The sequence below is a fragment of the Bos taurus genome, chromosome 8, assembly GCF_002263795.3.
Source record: "Bos taurus isolate L1 Dominette 01449 registration number 42190680 breed Hereford chromosome 8, ARS-UCD2.0, whole genome shotgun sequence".
NCBI classification, from domain to species: Eukaryota; Metazoa; Chordata; class Mammalia; order Artiodactyla; family Bovidae; genus Bos; species Bos taurus.
This window is the reverse complement of record NC_037335.1, coordinates 29821072-29843595: the sequence shown is the minus strand read 5'-3', so window position 1 is coordinate 29843595 and position 22524 is coordinate 29821072. Positions and strand designations below refer to the sequence as shown.

The 22524-nt window shown below is 40.7% G+C and overlaps 1 protein-coding gene across 12 annotated transcripts in view; it reads left to right on the top strand.

The window, feature by feature from the left end:
- The window catches only part of LOC101903205 (alpha-2-macroglobulin receptor-associated protein), a 148554-nt gene that overhangs the window by 9003 nt on the left and 117027 nt on the right, over window positions 1-22524 (top strand). The window lies entirely within an intron of this gene.

The following is a 22524-nucleotide window of genomic DNA, read 5'->3' as shown; positions in this document are numbered from 1 at the left end:
GCCGAGCCCGGCCGAGCGACCGCGGGAGACGCGTCACCAAATAATAATGAGACGGGATTGGTGCTCTTTCCTACTTGACGCCGGGTTGCTGGGTCCCGTTTGCCAGGCGACATTTGTTTCGTTGTAAAAGGAATTCTGAAATGTTCCTCGCTGCGTAGCCTTATCATTAAAGCAAAACAACCAGAACACTACTATTTATAGGCATGCAGGTAAATATCAGTAATTCAGGGGTAGGTTGAAGAAATAATTTGGAGAAGGGAAGGGCTGCCCACTCCAGTATTCTGGCCTAGAGAATTCCATGGACTGTGTAGTTCATGGGGTCGCAGAGTCGGACACGACTGAGCGACTTTCACACTGTTCACTGAAGAAATAAATCAACCCCAAAGAAATATGCAACCCCAAAGTAAACACTCTAGGTGAGATGTGCTGGCGTGTTCATGTTCATAAAGCTGTTTTGATGAGTGTTTTTTAAACTTTATGTAATTGTTGCTTAATTTTCAAGTAATCCAGTTATTTTGCATTTTAAGCATCTGTAGTGTGGTATAACAATGTTTAACTGTTAAATCAAGTTGTTCTATAATTCTGATCCAAAACTGAAGTATTGAAAGTAAAAACATAACACCCGCCCTAAATTTACTTAATACTAACCCACCTGTGTTGAGAAGGATTTTATTACAGAGATCCTGACTAATTATGTAAGCACAACAGACAGCAATAGCTTCAAATATCCTCTAAAAACCCTACTCAATTATGTGATTACTAGTGGGACCGGAATAGCTCCCAATGAATTGTTCTTCTCTTTCTACTAAATATGAGTACGTCAGTGTTTTAATCCCAATTATATTTATCCTCAAAGTCCAAGAGAACTTAAACAATATTGTTCAGGTTCTTTGTTCCTACAATACACATTATAAAACAGAGACATTTTGGCCTCATTATCCAAAAAAAATTTTTCTTTTTTTCTCCCTGTTCCAGCACGGCCATACATACATATATACATGCATATATTACATACATATAGTATGTACATATTACATATATGTTAGTGAATAATGTACATGTTTAATTTCAATAAGTACAAAACTAAACCAGATTGACCCAGGTGAACTTTGGAAAATGCCAAACTTTAAAGTGGGTTATTACCATTTCCCCGTTTTCCTTCAGAAAAAAAGCAACACAGTGTATATCTATACAGCTTTGGGAGAGAGGTGAGGGAAACACACATGTATGTAACTCCCCTTTTAGCTATAACTTCCCAAGGAAAATTAATTTTTAACATCTATCTTGTTCCAAGTTAGGTAATTTTAACCACTCAGGTAGTAGAGCTAAAATTCAGCCTACCTAGGCACAAGCAGATCTGTTTCCATCCTAGGATTTCCTAATAGTAGTTTCATGCCTCATAAAATCACATTAAGCAATAAGGAATCAAACATAAAATATGAAAATTTAGTGCAGCTCAATTAAAATATATTATTTAGGGTGGTGGAAGGAGTGTTTAAATGAGCAGTGCTATCAAATTATAAGACTTTTATATGTGCCTGAGAAAGCTTCTCTATTGTAATTATTTGAAGTCCATACCAGAATTACCAAAACTTCCCCACGTCTATTTCATGCAAAGAAGAAAAGATGTTACAGAGAGAATCCAGTTTTCTTTAGGAAATATCCTAACACAAAATGGGAAAAGGAACAGGAAAGGGGAAAGGGAAGGATTTCCTCTGCTCCTAGTGATGACTTGAATGAATCTAGATTTAGTGTCACCTGTCAGAGAATTTCTTCCTAAGCATATTATTTAGTAATAGAATGTATCATTGCATGTCATGTTCAGGATTATAGATTTTCTCTTTCTATTTGCATGTCCTTTGTTTCTTTTGACGTGTGAAACTCAGGAGAGTACTTACTCCTATACCAATCACTCTTCTGTCTGTCAAATGTGTACATATAATTAAATGATATCTAAGGTTTATAAACTAAGGAGATTAATTTTCAACCATGTCCTATAGAAATTGATCTCACTAATTTGTAGTCACTTCAGCAGGTTGTTCCTCCTAAATCTTTCAATGGCCTAATGACTGTGGTCTTCTAATCTTCAGCACTGATCTTCCAGTTTTCACACTTTCTGATATAAATAAATATGTAGAAATTGGAGTGTTTGAACATAGATGCTTCTTCTTAAATTAAAACTACCTTGCTTAGAAGTCTTTCCTAATATACTTAAGGTCCAATTCTTTTTATATTTAACTTTTTATAAGTCATAATTAATTATTCATTAAAAAATCAGGAGTATCTAACATTACTTAGGTGTTTTAGCCTTCTGACACATCTAACTGAAGTGATTCCAGTAGAAAAGCTTTTTGTTTTTTCCCTGCCTTTCGTTAGAGGCTTGGTTCATTCCTTAGAACTTAATAGAAGAGTCTCCACTACACTGAAACTTTAGATTTTCTATTTTTTCCTAAAGCCAATTAACTGGTAAAGCAATTTCTGTATTTTTTTCAAATTAAGAATTTTTTTAGTATATAAGCAACATCTGTGTGTGTTTATCTGAGAATAATCAGTATATAATTATTTCTAAAAGGCATGCATTATTATAATGCTTTATGTCATAATTGAAGTAATTCCTCTACCCCATCTAAACCAGTAATTTTCAGTCATTACTCCAAAGGTGTTTATTTTATCTTACTTCCCAATTTCTAAAAAATGTAGGAAGTGTGTTTTTATTTCTATTATTTTTATTATTAAAGGGCACACACTAATTATTAGATTATTATATTTAGTCTATTATTATACTAGCAAATGTGCAAATTTAATGTATATAATATAGTGGAATATTTATAATTCAATACTAAATAAAACATAATACCATCTTTTAAAAGAATTGAATGATTACATTTTAGAATTAACAATGCAAAAGGTATAAACCTGTGTAAACATTCATATTTCATATTACCCCCAGGAAATAGTTTCAATTACTTCTTAATTATTTTAAACATAGTAGAGAGTCTTAAATTAGGACATTTATAAAGGGCCAACTTCTGGCATTTTGGGGGGGTTCCATAGCTGAGAGCTACTCCTGCAACTTTTATTGAGTAGAGAAGAATGGATATCTAATATATTATTGTATAAGAAGGATCCCCAAGTATAAATAACCACCTCTGGTGACACTTTTTATTTTTCAGTAATTATAGCAGTCTTCAGCTATACTCCGTTATGCCTCATTTTTAGACGTTGACTGGGAAAATAAACAGTGTCTTTGCCACAGACACAGTTGCTCATCATACAGAACTATATCCGTGGAAAAGACTTCAAGAGATTATCAGATAAGAGCTTGCAATGGAGTCAAAACACCACACTGCCCAGGACAGGCACACCAGGTCACTTTCTAACTACTGAGAGTATGGGTACAAAAATAAATATACACATGCGGTGTTTCTTCTTTCACTAGCTGCATGCTGCACCTGTGCACACATATATCTGATGACATCTGCGAACATAATAAATCTCAAGTGGTTTGTGGTGTCATCAAAAATCTGAGATGGTGGTGTGGCTCACAGCCTCACCAAACCCAGGCTCTGGTCTTGTTAAATTTCACAGGCTAAATAGAGACAGACTCAGACTCGTTCTGTACATGAACCAGAGGTTTTCAAGAGTGGGTTAAGGTGGTTTACCAAAAGGAAAAAAAAAAATCCTCTAATTATGACTCAGTGTGTGAAAAAGCTGCTCTCTGATTCAATGGGGATAAATCAAGGCTATCTTCCAGCTTCAAAAAAATCATTTTTATCTCAGTTGTTAAGAATTCTCAATTTCAAGTTTAAATTCTCAACCTCTCTTAGCTGACTTATGGTTTTAAGACTTACTTTTTAAAAAATGAGTAATTAAATCTTCACAACTTGCTTACTCACACTTTTATGTAACTTTAGAATTTCAACCATCAAAATGTCCATGAAAAGAAAACAATAAATTTGAATGAATTTGGGCTTCAGCAATGATTACATTAAGCAAAGAAAAAGCAAATGTTTTCTCAAAAAATTTTCAGGATATTTTGTGCCATATGTAAGGTTTCTGAAACAACAGAATCCCTAAGGTATTTTTTTAAACCATTTTCAAAAAACAGAAGCATCTGGCAATCCAGAAATCAGTGAGGCAACAGGATGCAAGAAAGCGCTAGACAGTCTACTGGTCCTTCTCTACAATGCTGGCAGAGGACCATCCTGCTTTTTGCTCAGTGGACCATTTTCAATGAGAAAGTGAAAGTCAAGTTCCTTGCATCCACATCCTGGGGCTGATTGTCCTCAGTGTCAAAAGATAGTTCTTGATATATCTAGAACATGGTGGGATTATTTTCACTTTCCCACTACTAAAGAAGATCAATAACCACATTTTTGTGGATTTATTCCCCGGCTAAGAAAGTCTAGACTCAGTCCAGGGAGTAAAGGAAAAATGCAATCTTTCTATAGACAAGCATTGCATATTTAGTATGGGGTTGGATACTACCCTGCAAAGATGGACAGATTTTTGAGAACTTCTGCATTTGTGATAAAAAGACCTTCTATTCCTTTGTGCTAATATTCTCTAAATTTGTTTATAAGAAAGTAACTTTCCCCCAGGGTATCTTGAAAGCCTTCAAATAAACACATTAAATAACAACCTTTGGTTTTCTGCTCAGTTTATGGGTAGTTGATGTGGATTTATAGAATGAAAACAGTGTTGATAGAAAGCAAAGGAAAATGTAATTAGGGACAATAAATTACCCTTTCTATCCTACCACCCAGTAAAAGCAACACACACACACACACACACACACACACAAAACCTTGTATATTATATTCAGAAGCCAAGCTAATAATGTTGCAAAACTTTTGATACCACTCTCCTTCATGACCTGGGAAGTATTTTTATAAATAACCAGGTTGGGGGGATGGGAAGAAGAATAGTACTAATTAGGTGGGAAATTTCAGGCACATGGAGTTTACCTACATGCAACTAAACACTGTCTGCTTTTAACACATTATTGATAAAGAATGGTTGACAAACAAATACAGAGATCAGGACAGAAATATAAGTTTTAAGAACATAATTTAACATCAATCACTCTCCCTTTTTCTCCTTTGTCTGGTACCATTCTGACCCACCCTTAATATTTCTTTTATTATGTTTTTCTTTTTTGTTGTACAAGCAAAAAAAGAGCAGAGATATTTTAGCAAATACAAATGACATTCCCCTACAGTCTCATCACCTATAAATTTGTTTCATTTGTACATATTCCAATCCAGTATTTGCTTTGCTTCCATGCACATATGCTATGTGCATGGTTATAACATTAAGGTGGATAGAATTTTGTCTTTTAACTTTTCCACTTATCTATATCATTGACATTAGTGAAACACAAAACTTAAAATATTGATACTAGAAGACACTTTGGAGGCTTCCAGATGAGAGACAGAGAAATGAAACCAGCAACATCCTGCATATTGCCTTCTCATATTTTTAATGTTGGATGTCACTGTCAATATTTTAAAGTTGGGATGTCTTACTTGAAACTCCAAATATCCTCCTACCCTTGAAAAAGTGGGAAGGAGAAGAGACAGTCTGGGGAGGAGTGTTGCACATAGGTTGGAGCAGAGCAGCCGCTGCCCCCTCACCACTCCCATCCCTGTTAGATGGCACGTGGTCTCCAGAGCCCCCACCACTCCCTGTCCCCTTATGCTAGTTACCAACTCGCCTCTTCCTCCCCCTCTTCTACACCTTTGATCTCGGACAAATGCTCTTCTTACAGTTGAAAACTGGAAAAGGAGTTTCAGAGAGGTAAAAGTGACTTGCTCAGGGTTACAAAGCTAATGAGTAGCATTGCTCACATTGTAAAAGAGACCTGACTCTAAAAGAAGCACCCTGTGTATTCACACTCATTCCCAAGCATGTGGGGAAGTGGGATTCTGGGTGCCAGTCTGAAAACCTCACCAGAACTTCCTTGACCACAACCTCCTTTACAGACTGAAATGTCCCAGGTCAGCTACCTGCCACCTGTTTGCTCCAAGTCACAATTAACATTTGATGTGCACAGGCCAGACATCTGCACCTCCATAAGTCCTGGCCCTGCTCACAGGGACTCCTGTTCTTTCTCTTATTAAAAATAAAATATCAGAATGGAAGCACAGGAAGCTGATCACTTACAGAGGTAACATTCAATCTGCTGCTAATACTGTTAATAAAAGTATTACCTAATTAAAAAGTAAAAAACTTTATGATATTCTTGTCAGACCTATCTCATAGAGGTGTGATGAAGTACCAATACCCTAGCAAACAACCACTTCCTAGAAAATATAAAACTCCTGTATCTGTACAAAGACTATTTTTAGACTGTTAAACCAGGACACATGGTTCAACCAAGAACCTCTGTGTGTGTGTGTGAATTTAAGATTTTGGAAAGTTTTATAAATGTTTTAGAAAATGAATCATTGTTAGCTGTGGTTTAATAAATGGGCTTTATGAAAAATAATAAAAATGTAGACCATTTAAGAATGCCTAGTGTCTATATCTGTGTGGACAATTCTTAGAAATTTGCCTAGAAAGAGGGACTTGGAAAACTAACTGCTGCGTTTTCACTGCCTTTAAGTGTCCCATGCAGTTGGCACTTGCTTGCACTGCTTTGACCTCCAGACAGAACATCTCTCTAGGTTTTGCTCCCAGTGGGAGAAGGACCTAAGAACACAGACAACGTCATGGAGTCACATGTAAATAGTAAATAATTGAGAAGCTCATGTATTATGTACTTACTGAGTCTACAATTACTTTCTGGCAGACACGAAAGTGATCTATATTCAATCAGGCTCTAGGCTCATTCACAGAAATGGTCTTTTTTGAAAATTTTTATTTTATATTGAAGTATAGTTTTTTTTTTTATAATGTTGTGTTAGCTTCAGGTATACAGCAAAGTGATTCAGGTATACATATATACCTATTCTTTTCCAGATTCTTTTCCCATATAGGTTACTACAGAGTACTGAGTAGAGTTCCTTATGCTATACAATAGTTCCTTACTGATTATTTTTTTTATGGTAGTGTGTATATGTTAATCCTAACCTCTTAATTTATACCAGAGGGGAAAGGTGGGGGAGGGAGGGATAAATCAGAAGCAGTATTAATGGCTCTTATTCTGGCCAAAGCAGCATCTTAGTTGAACATCAATAAGGAGCCAGACTCTCTGGGCCCATTTTCCCTTTCCCTGAGGACCAGATAGGCACTATTCTTCTGTAGTATTTTAAATAAGTATCTGCAAACTGAATCCTCTCCTTTGCTGTGACCAACCGCAGCACCTCAATTAAGTGAGGTCTCCCCTAGGGCGATAGTTTTTCCCGTTAGGTTAAAATGAGAGTCATGACAAGTGATAATAATTACCACTTACTGAAGCCTAACTATGGCTGTGCTCTCTGCTCAGAATGTCATATATATTATTTCAGCCCTTTTAAGGAAGCGGAACCTGAGGCAAGGAGAGATTAAGTCACCAATGGAAGGTCAGGGTGTTCCTAATCTCAGGGTTTCTAATTCCAAAGCCTGTGGCTATAGCAGACCAGTACTTGCAGAAAGAACAAGGGCTAGACTGTAGCCACCTAGGTGAGCGTGGCTGCCTCACAGGAGTTTGCCTTGGGACGTTGTACAAGTATTCCTTAATGCGTTTTTATCACTCTTCTTTTGAAATTGCCTTTAGGACCCCAGGCACATTCTTCTTAAAATATTATCAATGGGATAGATCTTCCTCCTTTGAATGTGGATTTGAGTTTTGGATATGACCATGATTCATTCAATACCCTGTAGTGATAAAAGAACTTATCAAGCTGGGTAAACCAGTTTGGGTTGAAAATAAGGCGAGATGGAATGTAACAAGATGATTTTCATTCTCCAGCACGTTCTGAAAGTAATGGGATAGAGGCTTTACACTTGGACTTAGAGGCACTGAGGTTTGGGGTTCAAATCCTGACTTAGTCACCTAAAAGCTTTGTGATTCTGGGCAAGGCATGTAATAATTCTTAGCCAAAGTTTCCTCACCTTCAAAAAATGCGTAAGAAAATAATTCCCACATCAGGATTACTGTTTGAGAAAAGAATATCTAAAAATACTCTGCGTCAGAATATGTAGGAAGGTGTCTGAAATTTAGTCCTCTCTCAGTAAGTATTTTCTGAATCTATCAGATTATTATTTGTCTCTGTCCTTGTTCTTCCAACGTGGTGAGAGATGATAAACAAAAGTTAACAGAGTTTATGATAATGACGGGACTTCAGAGCCCCCTCTAAGTGCCTCTGGGCCTGGTATATAGCATTTATTTGCAATTAGACTTGAAGAATCAAAAATGATGCTTCCAGCTCTCTGATGGTAAGGGAGATGGATTGAAAGGAGGCTATAATGTGAGTTGAAGTTTCTGGGAGGCAGTTTCTATCTCAAGTTTACTCCTAGGCAATCTCTAGAAAGGTACGAAACATAACAACCTATTAATCAAATGCTCTTTCCGACACAAAGTGCCCTTTTCATCTCAAGGTGAAACAAGGGGAACTGCTCTTGTGGTCAGGAACAGTTTCCAAACAACTGGCTTGGTGGCAGGCATAGAATGATGCTACCCAAATGGGAAGCACTGAAAACACCCCAGAACCCATCCATTTCCTTGGTGTCACTAATCAACTGAATGAGATGATGTAACTTTTAGGCAACAAAAGAGCACCTGCTATTTCCAGAAGACAGGATATGAATAAACCAAACAATTTTCCAGCATAGAGGAAAGAGACTTGGAATGGGGAAAGGAGCAAACAGAGATAGAGAGTTTGTGTGGTGGTATTCCAAATTCATATACATGCTAGGCTTCCCTGTGAGGTCAAAGGTTGGGGGGGTGGGGTCTGAGAATTCTGGAAACCTTGAAGGAAGATGTTTATTGAAAGAAGGAAAGAGAAGTCTGCAAACCTTTTTACTACATACAATCAGGGGCATCTAGCAAGGAGTGGCGGAGAAGGCAATGGCACTTCACTCCAGTACTCTTGCCTGGAAAATCCCATGGATGGAGGAACCTGGTAGGCTGCAGTCTATGGAGTCGCTAAGGGTCGGACAGGACTGAGCGACTTCACTTTCACTTTTCACTTTCATGCATTGGAGAAGGAAATGGCAACCCACTCCAGTGTTCTTGCCTGGAGAATCCCACGGACGGCGGAACCTGGTGAGCTGCCGTCTATGGGGTCACACAGAGTCGGACAGGACTGAAGCGACTTAGCAGCAGCAGCAGCAAAGAGTGGAGACAGGAGCAGCCTCTGAGGGCTGTAGAGCTCTGGCAACTGATCTAGAATCACTCCGGGTTCTCCTTTGCAGCATCCTGCAAGTCTGAATACCTAGGGCCACGTTTTTCATTTCAAGGTGACATGTTCATTTGCACACTGTAACCCTTAATTAACCATCTTATCTCATTTAATGTTGTCATGTTGTTTTGTCGCCAAGTCATGTCCGACCCTTTGTGACCCCATGGACTGTAGCCCACCAGGCTCCTCTGTCCATGGGATTTCCCAGGCAAGAACACTGGAGTGAGTAGCCATTTCCTTCTCCAGGGGATCGTCCCAACCGAGGGAGTGAACCTGCATCACCTGCATTGCAGGTGGATTCTTTACTGTCTGAGCCACTGCTGCTGCTGCTGCTGCTAAATCGCTTCAGTTGTGTCCAACTCTGTGCAACCCCATAGGCAGCAGCCACCAGGCTCCCCCTTCCCTGGGATTCTCCAGGCAAGAACACTGGAGTGGGTTGCCATTTCCTTCTCCAATGCATGAAAGTGAAAAGTGAAAGTGAAGTCACTCAGTCTTGTCCGACTGCTAGCAACACCATGGACTGCAGCCCACCAGGCTCCCCTGTCCCTGGGATTTTCCAGGCAAGAGTACTGGAGTGGGGTGCCATTACCTTCTCCAGTCTGAGCCTCTAGGGAATCCTTAATCTTCTTACCCATCCTATAAGAACAGGTACAATACTTTTTATTCCATTTTACAGATGAGAAAATTAAGGTACAGAGAAACAAACTTACCTAACCAAGGTCAATAGCTTCCAAGTTTCAAAGCTAGGTTTTGAACTTAGGCAGTCTGTGCCAGGCCCTTGGCTCTTCACCACCAATTTCATGCAAACGTTTTCCTCTCCCCTGCACACCGTTCCCCACAATACAGTGACTTTTTGCCCAACTGTAAAATCCCTCCTCTTTACCTGTAGGGCTCATTCTAGGCCCCACAGCTCTCTAACAGGAAGCCATAAGTGTGGATACAACTTAGCACAAGTACAGAGTGACACTAAAGGCCCAAGAAGACTTAGTCACTAAGGAGAACAGACTCTTCAGCATCTCTGTCTTCATTCTTTGGATCTCTAAAGGGGGAGATCTAAGTGACTACCTCCCTCTCTCTTCTCAGCTTTTAAAAAATAAACAACCATCCAATCATTCAGTGGAATATTATATAGCACAGAAAAGAACACACTTCTCTACAACAGGCATGTAGAAAAGTGCACATCATAAGTGTATATTAATAGTTAGGTGGATAACCCATACCACCACTGTTCATTTTAAGAAATAGAAAATTACTGGCAATTAAAAAAACCGCATCCCATTCTCTGCCAGTTACTACTCCCACTATCCTTCCCAAAGACAGCACTATTCTCATCTCTAACAATACAAAGTTGTATTGTCTGTTTTTGAACTTTACATAAAAAAGGAAGCATATGATATTTACTCTTTTATGTTTGAACAATTTTGTTCAACATTTCATGTGAGAGCTCTTCCTGCTGTTGCAAAAAACAAAGTTGTTTTGTTTTTCCACATTGCAGTATGGAATTCTACTGTATGCATGCAACACCATTTATCTGTTGTATACTTGACCACCACTGGGTTTTTTCCAGTTGGGAGCCAATACAAATAAAAGGAATAGAAGCATTCTTCTACATGCTTTCCAGTATATATATATATGTATGCATTCTCTTAGGTGTACACCTAGGAGAATTTCTGGGTTATGAAGTAGCCTATGAAAATTTTTAGTAGATAATGACAAAAAATTTCCAACTTGATTGTATTAATTTACACTTCTACCGGGTATAAGAGAGATTTGGTCGTTTCACATTTTCACCAACACTTGTATCAGTTCCTTTTATTTCTGGAGAATAGAAGTACCTGAATGTGGTTTTAAAAAAAAATTTTTTTTTAACTTTAAAATTATTTATTGGTTTGTGGCTGTGCTGGGTCTTCATTGCTGTGGGGCTTTCTCTAGTTACAGTGAGTGGGGGCCGCTCTCTAGCCGTGGTGCATGGGCTGCCTGCTTTGCTGGCTTCTCCTGCTGCTGAGCACGGGCTGTAGCTGCTCAGGCGTCAGTGGTTGCGGCATGTGGGCTCAGCAGTTGTGACTCACAGGCTCTAGAGTACCCTGTGGCATGTGGAACCTTCCCTAACCAGGAATCAGACCTGTGTCCCCTACATTGGCAGGTGGATTCTTCACCACTAGAAGTCCCTCTCAAGGTGGTTTCAACTTGTACTTTGCAGTTGATTCATGAGATTAAGCTGCTTTTCACCTGCTTATTGACTGTTTGGATAGTCTCTTTTGTGAAATGTCTGTTCAAATATTTTATCCATTTTTAGCTGGGCTCTCCTTTTTTGTTTTCTAATTTGGAGTTCTTTACACATTCTAGACATGAGACCTCTGTCAGTTCTGTCTGTTGAAAATTATCTTTCCACTTGCAATTTTGCTCATTCAACATTATAATATTTTTGTGAGTTTAAAAAATATGTATATTAAGGATTAATTTCCATATAATAAACTGAAACATATTTGAAGTGTACAATTTGATGAGTTTTAACATAGTTGTAAATTCCTGAAATTATACCACATACAAGATAGGAATAATTTTATTCACCTCCAAAAGGTTTTCTATGCCTCATGATAATTCCTCTCTGTTGCTCCCCATGTCTTGAAAGGATTGATCTGCTTCTGTCATTATAACCTGGTTTGTATGGTCTAGACTTTTATGCAAATAAGATCACTCAGCTTGTACTCTTTCTCACCTGACTTCTTTCATTCAGTTACTTTGACATTTACTCATATTGTTACGTGTATCAACAATCCATCTCTTTTTATTACTGAGTGGTGTTCTCTTGTGTGTTATACCACAACTTATCCATTACCTGTTGATGGGCAATTAGAATGCTTCCAGTTTGGGGCTATTACAAGTCGTGCTACAATGTACATCTGTATACTAGTCTTTGTATGGACATAGACTTCTATTTCTCTCAGGTAAATACCTAGGAATGAAATTTGAGGGCATGTAGTAGGTATCTCTTTAAAGGGTCAACTTTTTAAGGAACTGTCAAACTGTCACCCATAGTGGCTGTACCATTTACAATTCCATCAGCAATGTGTGAGAGTTCAGTTTCTCCTTGTCCTCACCAATTTAGTATGATCAGCTCTTTTCTCCTTAACCATTCTAACAGGTATGCAGCGTGGTCCATTGTCATTTGAACATTTGTTTCTCTAATGGCAAATTGTGTTGAACATCTTTCCACGTGCATATTAGGCATTCTTAAATCTTCTTTCGGAAAGTGTTTGTTCAAAATCTTTTGCCCATTTTAAAAGCTGAGCTGCTTGTGATTGCTGAGTGATTAAAGTTTTTTTCTGTATATTATGGATACAAGTCCTTTATCAGATATTTCATTTATAATATTTCCTCCCAGACTGTCGCCTTTCTTTTCAGCCTCTTAACTGTGTTCTTTGAAGAGTAGAATGTTAAAATTGTGAGGAGGTCAAAATTACGGATCCTGCTTTTGGTTTCATATCTTAGATATTTTGCTGAATCCAAAATCACAAAGATTTTTCTCTTTGTTTCTTTTGGAATTTGTGGTTTTATGCTTTACAAGGAGGTCCACTTTGAGGTAAATTATGTATATTGTGTAAGGTATGGGTTGAAGTTCATTTTTTCCTGTATGGATACACAGCTGTGTCATATCATTTATTGAAAAGACTATTTTTGTCTCCACTGCTAACTGCTAAGTCGCTTCAGTCGTGTCCGACTCTGTGTGACCCCAGAGACAGCAGCCCACTAGGCTCCCCTGTCCCTGGGATTCTCCAGGCAATAACACTGGAATGGGTTGCCATTTCCTTCTCCAATGCATGAAAGTGAAAGTGAAGTCGCTCAGTCGTGTCTGACCCTCAGCGACCCCATGGACTGCAGCCTTCCAGGCTCCTCCGTCCATGGGATTTTCCAGGCAAGAGTCCTGGAGTGGGGTGCCATTGCCTTCTCCACTGAATTGCCTTTATACTTTTATTGACAGTCAATTGTCCATATATGTATGGGTCTGTTTTCTAGACTTCCTGTTCTATTTCACTGATCCATTTTTCTCTCTGGAGGCCAATAACACACTGTCTTAATTACTATAGCATTATAATAACACTTGAAATCAAGTAGTGTTAGTTCTCTAAATTTGTTCTCTGTAATATTATCTTTGGATGAACTCTTCTGTTGGTTTTTGATGTACTCTCCTAGTGTTTTATCTGTTTGTTAACAAGTTTTCTCTTAGAAACCTTGAATACACTCAGACAGATATTCTTCTTACTTAGAGCTGGAGATAACACGTGTGCATTTTAATTCTTTCAGTCCTTTGGGCTTAAATGTCATCTTAATTCAAAGATCTTTGATAAAAATGCATGAACCCCAAAGCATGTGCAGTTGTTGTAGTATTAAGCCAAACCATCATCTGCTATAATGGCAACTGACAGCCAGCTCAGAACCTGAACTTTTTTGGAAACAAACTGTATAGACTGACCTCTTAGGGGCGGGAAAGCCCAGATGAAAGGTTAGTGGGAAGGTTGCCTCGATTCATAGTAATTCCTACAAGTTATCAGTCATTGGACCAGCTTTTTGCATATAGCATCTTATTTTATCTAAGATCTTTGTAATTTCCCATCTAGGAATACACTCTGGAGCAGGATCAGAAAGCCTTCTTTGTAAAGAACCAAATGTTTTAGGGGGGGTCAATTTCCCAGTCTTGGGTCAAGGTATTTGCATAGTACCCCACACTTAGAAGGGCTTCCCTGGTGGCTTAGATGGTAAAGAATCTGCCTGTAACTCAGGAGACCCCGGTTCAATCTCTGGCTCAGGAATATCCACTGAAGAAAGGGAGTGGCAACCCATTCCAGTATTCTTGCCTGGAGAATTCCATGAACAGGGGAGCCTGGTGGGCTACAGCCCATGGGGTTGTAAAGAGTCAGATATGACTGAATACCTAAATCTTCCTTCTTACATACTTGGAAAAGTTCTGTGCTTGGTTGCAAACTCTGCTGTCCCCATGTTGAAACTACTGAAAGCTTTCTTCCTTAAGTGAGCTTCCGAATTTTCATTTTAAATGAAATATTCTGCAGTCCATCCAAATTGTAGGCTTTGCAGGTCGTATAAGTCTCTGATGCACCTACTTGCCTCTGTCCACATTAGAGGAAAGCAGCCATAGATGACCTGTAATAAGTGAGCCCAACTGTGCTTCAATTAAACGGTATTTAAGAACACTGAATTGGAATACAGTGTTTATTTTTATGTATCATGAGATGTTTTTCTTCTTTTATTCCTCTCATTCACTTGAAAACATGAACACCTTTCTTAGCTCCCAGACCATAGAAAATAAGAAGTGTGTTCCCCTCGGCCTGTGGACCGTAGGTTTCTGGCCCCTCCTTGGGGAAAGTCCTGCACATGTGCAGCAGGTGATGTGGACAACAGGTTCACGGTAGAACAGTCTGTGAACGCTGCAAAGCAGAAACAAACCAAAAGTCCCCACAAAGACAGAATGGCTAAATACACCGCTGCATATTTATATACAACATATGATGGAAAGAAAAGAAGCAAGTCATAAAACAGTGCATGCAGTGTGATTTTATTTATATGAAGTTCAAAAATAGGCCCGCATAAGCACTAAAACTAAAGTATAAAAACAAAAGCAAAGCAACAATCATAGGAAAAATAGGACCATGATTCCCTCTCAGGAGGGGGAGATGACGGAGAGGCGGAGACTTCTGAGGTTCAGGCAACACTGTCTTTCTTGACTTGGGTCATGCTTACCTTGTTGTTTATATTTATTCTTCGAACTATACCTTTTATACAGCTGCTCTGAAATGTACATCTCATCATTTTTAGAAGTTCAGTCCCTGGCACTAACCCTAAATTGGCATTTGGACCCCCATTCCATCGTGAGGGAGGTGGGAGGCCCGGGGTGGGGAGCAGCCGCATGCCTAGGCCACATGTTTCCAACTTCCTGAAGCTCCTCTGATATCATTTTGAAGACCTTTGGCATCCATCTGGCCCTGGGCTTCCACATTCGCCAAGAAGACTCTTGGCTTGTATAGCATTCAAATGTTTTTCTTTTCAGTTTGCTTTCGTCTCAGACACTAATGCTCTCTGCCAAATTCCCTCAAGGTCAAATCTACATTATTATGGGTTCCATTGTCTTGAAGCCTTTCTTGTTTGCAAATTCCATTTTTCCTAATTTCAAAATATAATTATAAATAATTCAATCAGATTGAATTGGGCAGTGGATGTGTGTGCTGGCTACTTTCCCTTTATCCCCCTGCTCCTCAGTGTTTATTCTCTTCTTAATATTTCTACCTTCTGGCTTTCTATGTGTGCCTGTATGCTGTCACGAACTGGACAGGGCGAAATTGAAAAAAAGAAAACATGTATTCAAGGTTGGAAAGGACATGAATTTAGTAGTAAACCAACTGGAGTGTGAACCTCACTCAACCTAGCAGCTGTGTGTTCGAAGCCAGTGACTCAGCCTCTCTGAGTCTTTTCTTTCATTAACAGAAGTGAGGGCTGAAAACTACGAGAGAAAATCATCATGAGAATGAGAAAGTCTGTGAAATGTACCTAGCTCTACCCCTTCGGCTACTGCAGGACTTGTGGAGGAGGGCATACATTTCGGTTTTCTTTCTCTCTCCCTCCTTTCTAGTCTTCCTCCCTTCCATTCTTTCCTTTTGCATGATTTTTCTGCCTACTGCATTAACCTCATTAATCCAGCAATTCTCTAATGAAAGAAAAAGATGGTAGAGAAATGTTGGGGACAGGAAAAATTAAAGGTGGGAGATTTTTCTCTGAAGCCTGGGGAAAGAGCAGGCGACACACTCTGATGATCCATTTCTGTCCTTTTCCCTTTCGCCTCATAGGTCTATTCACACCTAGAAGTCCACGAGCCATAGCAAGACTGCAGTCAGAATCTTTAGAGAGCTTAAGATAGTGCATCATGATTTGAGGGATTAAAAACTGTATTAATAAATCACTTAGAACCTTACCTGGCATACTCTCAGCACTCAATAAATGTTGAATATTATTCTTGTTATTATTTTCCTGATGATTATTATTGCTGTTCAAGACAAGCACCCCAGTACAGGCAACCAAAGTCATAAGGCCATTAGCTGCCTTGTTTTCCAAATGCCTACCCAAGTTACAAATATAGCAATAGTTGTTTCTTTCAGCATTTCCCAGCCTCCTGTGTCATTTCCCCTGCTAAAGGTTTCATTCTGCCTTTTCCAGAACAAACATCATTATAATCACTTCTTGTTCACATCTCTGATATCCCCATGGCTCTTGTTGCTCTCACTGGTAGTAGCAACACCTCTGAATTTACCACCATCTGCAAATATCATTAGCTATTGTTTATTCCCTCTCCCACACTATTAATGAAGATGTTAATTAAGACCAGAACTAACACTGACCCCAGCAGCAATCCACAAGACATTTATCCAACTGGATAAACTTCTGTTAGTCATTACCCACTGCTCCTAGACATTACCACCACTCCATTCCCTTCATCTGCTAATTTGTAAGAGAGCAGGGGAGAGAATTATGGGAGCCCAGTATTATTTAAAAATTAACACTCTGATACTTAGGCTTTTGTAAAGAGATTTGGTGGAACATCAGAAGGGCAGTTGTAAGCATTATGTATGAGTGAAAGGAGCCAGACTCCAAAAGAATTTGGTAACTGCCTGGCTCAGCTTATGGGTGTCAGAGAATTTAGCAACACTCTGTAAGGCTGGAGGACACCAGCACAAATATTAGACTGCTTTTCAGCTGCTTTCTTTTACAGATGATCAGACTGAGACCCAAAGAGGCAAAGAGACTTGTCCAAGGTCACTTCCCTAGCTCATGCTAGAACCTGAATTGGAACTGGGAGTTCTAACTTCCTGTCTCATGATCTTTGCAGGAGCCAAGCTGATCATGCTTCCTAGCGGTTCTGTTCGGACACCTATGTTGTTAGCATTTGCCCACTAAATCCTAGATGCACAGAGCCATGTCCATCAACTTCATCTCTTTGTCCCCAGAAAACCATCTCCTTTAGTAGGAGTTCTCTGCACATTTATTAAAGGAATGAGTATTATTCACCACGATGCACTGTGCTCTCAACCTATAAATTAGTAGTTCTCAACCTTGGCTAAACATTACAATCACCCAAGGGAGCTTTTAAAAAATGCCAATGCCCACACCACACCCCTTGAGATTTGAATTTAATTGGATTGAGGAAAGACCAGGCACTGGTAATTTTTTAAATCTCCCTAGGTGATTCTAATGCAGACAGGGTTGCGAGCCACCTCCCAGGACAAAGTCTTTTTCCAAAGATTCCAAAATTGAGAAGTTTCTTATTCTATAGAAAGGGATCAGTACAGAACCACTGTAACTTAGCAATTAGGAGCAAACCTTTCTTTTAAACAGGAAACTGACTTGCTCTTCAAACCTTTTCCATGTGAAGAATGCAAATTACATTGCCCACTCAGAATAATGTAGTTTGGAATCTATTAATCTGATGCTGGTATTTACATGGGGCAATTTTTCCAAACTTAGCTTTAACCATGTGGGCAGTAGTACCAACTTAAAGCTCTCAGGTAGCCCGAAGGGACTGACTCATCTACTACAAAAGCTGGCCCACGAGAAGCAACGTTAAGCACAGGACAGGGGACTCACCAGTGTTGAGGGGTTTGCTTATTTAGACATCGATACCCATTGTACCCTCTGCAGTAGCAATGCCTTGCTGCCACTGGTATGGCAATGAGGCCTTAGTAGAAGAAGAATGTAGGTCAAAAACAAAATAGTGAGACATCATCTCAGGCTTCTTCCTGGACAGGAGCCCAAGAAGAATAGAAGACAAGGCTTTGGAAGGTCTCAGAGGCTGCTAGCCTCCTGGAGTCACACTTGATGGTCTTTTCCCTTTTCAGGGAACATCCCTAAATGACTAAGTGCCCAACAACACTCTTACCTGTCAAAGAGGGAAATTCAGAGTGCTCATGTATGGTGGCACAGGTTGTCCACTGTCCAGGGGAACTTGGTGTAAGGGGGTGGAAATCTGAAGGGAGAAAAAATGTTTTCAGGAAGCCAGAGGGTTCTATTTGTAGTTCACAGAAAGGCCTCACCTGGAAACACCGGGGCCTGAAGAGGGAGAGAGAGAAAGACGCAACCGTACCCTCGTTACAGGTAGCAGAGACCTGGTGATGAAGGCAGAGAAGAAGAGAGGAGAAATGATGGAAAGTGTTGGGAGAGGTTATGAGGAGCTCTCCACCCTCACAGAATATGCTCCAATATCAGTGCCTCTCCATGGTTGTGAAGGTGGAGATAAAACAGGAAAATGTACAGGAAGCCAGAGAAACATGGAAATGGAGTATCTGTAGAAAAGACAGTAAGATACACAGAGAAAGGAAGTCCAAGGTGGGAACGTTTTTCACATATTCACTCTCTCACCAGTTGAAGTTAAGGCCCCTGCCACGCATGGCTCATGGGCTTGCCTGCTGCTGTCACAAGCTGGTTCAGCTTTGGGGAAAGAGAAAGGAAGAGAAGGCGTCCTGGCAACAGTCCCCGATGGAGGGTCAGGACAGACGCCTTAACCAGTGAATGCTTCCAGATGCACTGAAGTGTCCTCCCAAAACACTGCCCAAGAAACAGCTTAACCAGAGAGTGACTCCTCTAGAGGGGGAAAAAAAATCAGTCATGTTGACAAGGTCAAAATACCAAGAAAACAGCCTTCCCAAGTGAGCAATTCTGGGTCAGGATCACAGTTCATTAGAACATACTCTTTTCTGCTTCTCCCTTCTTAGACCTCTCGGTTAGGGTGTGATTTTTAATATATGCACCCACACAGAGGGTCTCAGGGTACACAGTGTCTAATAAAACATGTAAAAGATTGGATCTGGGGAAACGATTCTCACCTTGCTAACTGTTGAAAAGAAAGACTCTAAGGGAGGTGCTACAGTAGTAGCCAAATACTGAGGACAAATTAGCCCAGGTAGTATTTGGGCATAGAAGGAGTAAGTTATGGTGTGGTCTGCCCTGTTCCAATATTGGGACTCAGCGAGCACTCAAATTTCCCTCAGGGTCTGGAAACTGAGGCAGTTTGGATGGTTTCCCCTTTGGTTGCACCATAGAAAGCTCAGGGAGAAAGCCAGTGGAGTGAGAGAGAAGGAAATAAGGAAGGGAGGAAAGGGAGGATGGAGGGAGGAAGGAACACAGATAGGGAGGACTCACTTATTGAGCACAGACTGCTTGCCAGACATTGCTTTTGGCTTTTTCATTCATGCAATTCCGCAGACATTTTAGAACACCACTGTGAGGTTGGTATAGTTGCCCAGCTAATGAGTGGCCAGGTTATATTCAAGTCAGGTTTGTCTGATTTCCACTTTCCTCTCTTTTCCATGGACTAAATCTACATGCATATACACCTATGTATGTGTTTGTGCATATGTGTTTTATCACATCAGTGTTTCTTAATACTGCCCTTGTCACCAAGCAACCAAACAGTGCGGATAAATTTCCTGTTACATTTCTGTTTTTTATCATGTCCTCAAGCTAATTGGTTTTCCTCTCTTCAGAGTGGCCTCCAATGTTGTCGGCATCAGACTTTGCCTGTATATTATTGAGGAAAGGGGGAAAAGAGGAAGGGTTGAAGCCAAGGGAGATCATTTGTCCTGGTTCTGTTGCCTACTGGGCAGGATTTGTTTTCTTTTTTTGTGGAAGGGGTGAGTGCCACTGTTTTGCTGCCCTGCACCACCAACTGGGAATTCTCAGATCTCCTTTAGATAAACAGCTCAGCCCTCTTCAGTCCACAACCTGATAGTTGGAATCTTCCCTTTGCCTTGGAGAAGCTTGGAGAAGCCTTGGAGAAGCTTCTTTTCAAGCAGTCATCCCATACTTCTCTTAAAGAGGCACCTCCGAAACAGGCATTGAAGACCTTGCCCCTATTGCCAACAACCTCTGTGTTGTTTTCCTGAGAGGAAGGGGAGAGGGGCTGGGTTGGGGGCTACATAGTCATGAGGCTCTACCTCCCTCCCCAGCTGAGGAGAGCTGACCAGGTTCTCCCCCACCCCCATTCCGTGTCTCCCTGGAGCACACACAGATGCTTCAGGAGGAGATACTATCACAAAAGGGTTTATTAGGGAGAGAAAAGTGTGAAAAGGATGGAGCTGTTGGCAGGGACGCCTGCTCCATGGTTCAGCCTCTGCTGTCTGCAGGCTCCGTTGATTGATCCTTCCCTTTTTTTCTCCACTCCCTACTTTCCAAGGGTTTATATTCACTTTACAAAGAAAAGCCATCGCCAGGCAAAGATGTTTATAGCATTGTATTAAAGTTTGGTGGAGAGGAGGGGAAAGGAAGGAAAAGGCTGGATTGGGGGGTGTGGGGGGGAAGACAGTGAGAGAAAGCAAAGGCAGGCATGCATGAGAGGCCGGAGCAGCAGCCAAGAAGAGGAAAAAGGACTGCCGGGGACAGGCAGACAAAACTGTGCCTGGAGCCTTTATAGAAAAAGCGCAAAGACCTGAACAGGAGAAGCAGTTAAACACCCAAGTGCAAATGGACTTTGGGATTCTCCTGGCAGAAAGGGCTGCCAACAAAATACAAAATAGGCCACCTTGACGACCCAGAGAAACAAGTTCTGAGAAGGCCGTTAGGAGATGCCCAGAAAAGGGCCAGCAAGTAAATATATAAAGGGCAGAGTATGCTAATATGCTGTGAGCCTTTAAACTGGAGGCGGGGGTGTGAAAGAGGGGGACAGGGAGAGAGAATATGAAGGTCTGAGACAGAGCAACATCAAGTGAAAACAAAAGCAGCACAGAGACAGACCGGGACAAAACACACACACACACACACACACACACACACAGCCAGACCCCAAGAGAAGGACACACAGAGAGAGTCACACACAGAGAAAGACAGGAAAGGGCTGAGGAAGGGGGGTGACGAGTGGGAGTGGGGTGAGAGAGAAAGTCTCCAGCCAAATGCAGGAGACTTGGCAGTGGGACAGCAGTGGGCGGGCGGGCAGTAACTGCACTTGCTGTGTCTCGTCTATTGTTGTCTCCGAGGGGGGGATAGGGGGAGTTGTTTGTTTGTTTTGTTGTTTGGCCTCTTTGTCTCTTTTGTTTCAAGTACTGAGTTTGCTTCTTTCCCAGACTCTGGGCTGATGGAAGAGCTTTATGGATTTTTCTTAAAGAGACAGGATTAGCTAGTGTCCTAGTATTAGCAATTTCTCAGTCCTAACCAGTTCCTGCCTAAGTGACTGTTTTACTAATTTTTTTAAAGGATTATATTAAGAATGGAGAGTCGATGTGTATGCTGCTTTTTATGGTAGTAAGAATGAACTGGTCAATTTCACCCTCCCCACTAAAGCTCTTCCTATGGGACTGCCAATACTACAGGAGGCAAGAAAGAAAAGACAAAAAGGAGAAGAAAATCCTACAAACAACAGTAATAGGGGACATACAAAATTAATTTCAAACACATTGGTAAATGTTCTACTTAAAAAAACAACAACTAAGCCTCAAGATTTGAAATATAAACTTGAAGTTGTAAATAATCAGGAGAGGGGCTTTGAAGGAAGAAGGATGGCTCCTCATCCTTCCGGTGACACTGCCAACATGCTGCCCCATCTCTTGCTGTTACACCAGGGCTTTCCCCAGGCTCCATCCCAGAAGATAAATGGCACCGCCATCAGGCTCTGGGTCACTCCCTACCCCCTCCTTGGCCTTCCTGAAAGGAAATGACCATCCACATGCTGGGGCAGCTAGGTGTCACAACGCTGAGCAGAAAGTTGCTTTCTATTCACTTGAGGAGAGGCAGGGGAAAGGGGTGTCCCTCAAGCCTTTCACTTCTTTGTTTCCAGAGAGACTTGTAGTTTCCTTTTCCAGTAATGGAACTAGGTTTTGGTCTACAGAAGACAGCTTCTGAAGGAAATGAAATTTTAAAACACTCCCAAATTCATCTAAGTTGGGTTTTCAATACCTCTCTAGTCCTCAGCCAGCCCTTTTCTTAATCTTATCTTCCTTCTCTCCTCTCCTGCCTTAAAATCTCCCAGTGAAATCTCGGGTGCCAGAGACGAAAAATAAATAAATACAGCCCTAGGACTATGGAAGGGTAGGTGGGGGTGGGGATGGCAAAGGGAAGTCGGGGTTCTTTTGTGCACGGGTCCTTTATACTCAAAGTAAACACCGACCGGCTTCAGTGGATTCTCCTGCCCCCAAGCCAAGTGTGGCTG